We start from the raw sequence: 5,636 nt of genomic DNA on the forward strand, positions 1-5,636 counted from the left end.
TTGACTTTCATAGGAAACAAATTCTAAATATGAGTAATTGACTCTTCAATTTCCCAGCCTTGGCTTCAAATCTATTTTATAAGCTTCAAAATCGTTTTAGTTTGAACAATCAAAATAGATGTCATACATACTTAAAGATCTTTTTAAATCACTTATGAAATCAGACAGAGCAGGTCAGGTACCTTTTCAGTACGTGTATTAAGTACACATTTAAATGATTATATATAACATTGCCACAGTAGGCCTCTCTGCCATCCTGCCATCTTCATGTTCCAATACATTTATAAACCCTTTTTGCTATGCCTTTCATAAACCAGCAGTGGTATCTGTTTTTGTTTGTTTTTGAGCGTTTCAATGGTTTTATTGTAGACAGCATGAACAATTTAAGCAGATCATATAAAAATAAATTAGAAACTAATGAAAATAGTCTGTCCTCTATGAAGAGGGGGAAATGACCTGGTATTGGGGGAGGGAGGAACCTGCTGATGGGGCTGCGTCTCCTGAGCCAGGCGGGTGGGGGCCCAGGCCCGACACCTTCTCAGGATGTGGGCCTACCCTCCGCAGACAGGCCTCACTTGGCTCCTGACTTGCAGGCACTTTCTTCTCATTCTACATGTCGTCCTGTTTCCTCCCAGCAGTTCCCAGCATCCAGACTGCCCGTAGCGGCGGTCCAGACCATGAAGGGGGAATAGCCCCCACGACCGCCCCCACCCATGTGTTGGCGATGCTGACCCTCTTGAGTGGGGTGTAGCAGAAGGTGTACAGGAAAATGTTGAAGAGGCCCAGGGCGCCCGTGAGCGGGTTCATGCCCCAGGTCAGCAGGGCAACTCCGGGAACCACACAGCATGTAGCGAAGGACAAGGCGAGCAGCGGGCTGATCTGTCCAAGAACCAGAGGTCTGTTCTTTGTCTTGTTCATGTTTGAATCAAACGGAACCTCAAAAAACTGATTGATGGAGTTGGCATCGCAGGAAGCCAGGCCTGTTCCAACAAAAGCAAGCAGTAAGCAGGAACAGGACCAGTCAAAAGGCGCTGGAGCCAGGACGAAGCCGGCCGAGGTGGTGCTGACGACCAGGGCTGTGAGTTTGATTTTGGACAGCCGGGCCAGAATTCCTGGCAAATCATCTGCACGGAGCTACATCTCTTTCCACTGCTTCTCTTCTTTCATCTCTTTCCCCAGAACTATGGAGCCCTCAATTACTGAGGTGGGTTCTAGTTCTATCAGTGCTTTTTCATTTGGCTTTCTGGGCAGAGACAGGCTGGGGGGTTCAAGAGGTCTCATCTTGCATATTTCGGCTTTGGCCTCATCCAAAGAAGTTTTTTCAAGGAAGGGAGATTCTGCTGGTTCTGGCTTCGGTTTTATTTGCTGCTTGAGGCTTCTGTTTAGTTGTGTGACATACATGAGCTGGAGGAAGTTAACGTGTTGAAATGTGACCCACTGCTGATTGATGTTCCTGAGAAGATGCAGGAATCTACGAGGTGACTCCCGCGTGGATCTTCTTTCTAGATACCAGATGCATCCTCCTCCCCAGCCTGTCAGGAGGCGTGAGGAGAGATGTGCGGGGATGCGGCCATCACGCAAGAGTCCAGCCGCCCCCTGGGAGCCCCGTGTCCTCTCTCCTCACCAGTTGCTGGGCGCCGCCACCTTCCTTCCCAGCCCCTTCGTGGGAAGAGCTATTTTTTTTTTTTTTTAATATGCAATATACTGAAAGTTCGGAGAAGGCAATGGCATCCCACTCCAGTACTCTTGCCTAGAAAATCCCATGGACAGAGGAGCCTGATGGGCTGCTGTCTATGGGATCGCACAGAGTCAGACATGACTGAAGTGACTTAGCAGCAGCAGCAGCAGCATACTGAAAGTTAAAAGTTGTACATGTACTGATAAAAGGATTTTCTCCTTAATCAAAAGAATGGTGAATGTATAAAGTAAATATTACTCAACCTTTAAGAGAAGCTGTGTTTTCATTCTTGCACCATTTATTATATAAAAGCAAGGTAATAATCTCCTTCAGCTTGATGGAAAGAAACCTGTGCCTAATTCTGATATTCTCTCTGTATTTAGGATTTGTATTTTTTCTCATAATAACCTTCACTTATCTGTACAGAAATTATAAACGTAACCTGCAGTGAATCTGAGTCAGAATTCCTGATCTACCATTTATTAGTCATGGTAACATTGAGAAAATTAACTTTTCTGAGGATTTACTTCCTCTTCTTTTAGTAAGGTTTATACTACTTACCTCACAGAATTATTGTGAAAATAAAACAAGTTAGAATACTTAAAATATTTAGTACAGTACTTAACACATACTGTACTCATTGTACATAATGTAGGTGCTGCTGTTGCTTTGGGCTTTCCTTGTGACTCAGACTCTGTAAATAATCTGCCAGCAATGCAGTACACCCAGGTTGGAGCCCTGGGTTGGGAAGATCCTCTGGAGAAAGGAATGACAACCCATTCTATTCATGCCTGGAGAATTCCATGGATAGAGGAGCCTGGTGGACTACAGTCCATGGGGTCACAAAGAGTTGGACATGCTGAGTGACTAACACTTTTACTTTTTCACTGTTGTTTTTGGTATTTTAAGATCTCAAATGACTTTAATAAGTAGCTAACCCAATCTTAGGCAAAAAAAAAAAAAAAAAAATACACAACACTTACTTTACAAAAACCGTAGTTATTCTGATTTGGTTAGCTAAGATCCTGAGGGATAAAACCAGGAAGGTACTTCCTTTTCAGAATAAGACAATTAAAGGAGTCATTTATAAATATGAAATCAATGATGGTTGTAAAATTTAAAGCTAATCTATTAAAATTTTTCCTATTTTCAAACATAACAACTGGAACATAACAACTGGGGGAGGGAGTTACTAATTATAAAAAAAAGGTATATTCTAAAATAAATGTCATTCATCTAAGTAGTACATAATTCTTTAATGACTAGGCATATTATTAAAGCTTAGGACAATAGTTGACCTATGCGCACAGGTAAAATGACTAAGCACAGAAGTTAATTCCAGATTCTAACAATGCAATTTCTACATTAAAATATATATTTTTAAAGTTTGGTATTATGAGGCCATGCATTCTTATTTATATACTTATCAACATTTTCACTAGGTATTATCAAATATGAAATGACCGCCTCTCCAAAAAATAAAAAAAAAATCAGAATTTGGTATTCTATCATTTTGCCTAGACATTCAATAACATGGTAAAAATCCATTTAATATGGATATCAATTACTAGAAAAGAAAACACATACACACACACACACACACACATTAGTTTCAGAGTGTCTGAAGAACTTGATTTTCAGTGGAATCCAGTTACAATCCTCAAAGTGACACTGACTCTATTAGAGACCAAGTATAAGTAAACGATCAAGCTTAACAGAAGTGCTTAAAGAGCCATAAGTCAGGAAGAGTTTGAAAGTGAGGCATTATTAAGGTTAACTGTTGTAAGATAAGAAGGTGAGAAGCCTTGACAGAGCAACAAGATAGTTATCACTGCTTTAAGGTAAAAATCATTACTTTAGAAGGGCAATTTAATTTGTTCCTAAATAAAAGAAGATTGATTTTTGTTTTCATTTTGTAGGTTTTATTTTCAAGCTGGGGATGGAGGGTGGTGGGAAGGACAAAATTAGTGACGCATTAAAAAAAAAAAACTTTGTTATGAGAAATTTATAAACATAAGTTTCTTTTTGTGACATTACAAAGTGAAAAATAAAAGTCCCCAAACAATTTAGTTCAACATTATATTTACAAGACTAGAAATTTTCATGAAATAAAGATAATTTATAGAAGAGAGATAAGTCTAGGGAATTGCCAACCTTTTGTATACAAGTTTACCTTAACTGAGTGATTTTACTAATGTTAAGTAATTACTGACAATAGCAAAATGACAGTAATAAGATCTTCAGATGTATTTTATATCTATCTCTAAAAGCAATTGTGAGACAATTTTCAAGGTGGGGATCAGGACTCAAATAGCTCTTTCCTAATTAAGCGAGAACAATTCTCAATTGCCTTTGGTAGAATCTAATCTTCAGAGCATAATGAAACTAAATTGACAGAAAAACACATACAGAGAAACATATAAATACAGTGGATAAATATTGAGTCAGCAAAGTCTATGGTGAAAACAGCTTTTCTTTTTCTCTCTCCCTCTACCTTTTGAAGTGATGACTGTAACCTTGGGCAAGTTTCAGTTAAATATTTTGCTTCTTAAATTGTGCAATAAAAATATCCCTTTCTGCACCTACTATGGGCTAGGTGCTATGTTAGACACTGAAAGTTCAAATACAAATTAAATGTATGTTCTGCTCTCATGAAAATCAAAGTTTACAAATATATCAGATAGCAAAGAACATTCTATAGAATGAGTGTTATAATTGATATTAAATACTTGAATTATCCTCTAAAAATGGATATAAATAGGTAATTTCTTTTTTTCATTTCTTCACTACCACCAGCTCTGTCAGAAAGTTAAATATTGTAGAAGATAGTAAGAAACTAAGCTCAATGGAAGTTAATAGCTTTATAAAATTTCTGCAACTGTTTTAAACTTGCATATGATAGAATCACCAAATCTTTCACCTTTCATAGTTGGATTACCATTTCTTTCTTATGTTAGTGCCCCTTTACACAACATCTGGGCTTCCCTGGTGGCACAGTGGGTGAAGAATCTACCTGCAATGCAGAAGGCACAGGTTGATATGGGTTTGATCCCTGGGTCAGGAAGATTCTCTGGAGGAAGGAATGGCAATCCACTTTAGTATTCTTGCCTGAAAAATCCCATGGAGAGAGGAGCATGCTGGGTTACAGTTGAAAGGGTTACAGAGAGTTGGACACGACTGATTGACTAAGCATGTATGTATGCACCCAACATCTACTGTGTAGATTACACCGTTCTAGTAAGTTTCATATTCATTTCAAAGAGTATTATGATACACTAACTCAACCATTGCTGCAGAAATGCTAGTCACTTTAACCATCAAACATTATATGGCATTTTCATTTAAATCAGGAACTATTAGGGCTTTTGCATTCACTACCAAGTTGAACTTCTTCAGAATACTCTACCCAGGGTTTTATCTAAATCCACAATGGGTTGGTTCGATGCACGATACTAGATGCTTGGGGCTGGTGCACTGGGACGCCCAGAGGGATGGCATGGGGAGGGAGGAGGGAGGAGGGTTCAGGATTGGGAACACATGTATACCTGTGGTGGATTCATTTTGATATATGGCAAAACTAATACAATATTGTAAAGTTATAAAATAAAATAAAATTTAAAAAATAAAATTAGAGAGTCATAGTCTACCCTCAGTGGATTGGGAGATGCTGAAATTAATTTTTCTTGTTTAATTTGTAGTCAGTTAAATCTGATTTATCTCACATCCTTGTAATCTTTGAAATTCTCCAATTTGAGAGTCCTTAGTCCATCATCATAGTCTACTTTGCTCCTCTCTTTATCCAATCCTATCAGGCATGTTATCTGAAAACTCCATTATATGAATAACAATTTCACATAAATCTTCAGTTCTTCATTCTTGTTTTTAATTGAGAAAATGTCTTGTTGAGGAGGGAATGACTTTACATAAACTCTTTTCAAGTCCTAAGTCTGGTGAACAC

General features: G+C 38.4%; 1 pseudogene; it reads right to left on the reverse strand.

The window, feature by feature from the left end:
- Positions 1 to 604: 604 nt before the first annotated feature.
- LOC109558409 (protoheme IX farnesyltransferase, mitochondrial pseudogene) lies at positions 605 to 1,647 on the reverse strand (annotated as a pseudogene).
- Positions 1,648 to 5,636: the final 3,989 nt, after the last annotated feature.

This window comes from Bos indicus, chromosome 5 (genome assembly GCF_029378745.1).
Source record: "Bos indicus isolate NIAB-ARS_2022 breed Sahiwal x Tharparkar chromosome 5, NIAB-ARS_B.indTharparkar_mat_pri_1.0, whole genome shotgun sequence".
Lineage (NCBI taxonomy): Eukaryota > Metazoa > Chordata > Mammalia > Artiodactyla > Bovidae > Bos > Bos indicus.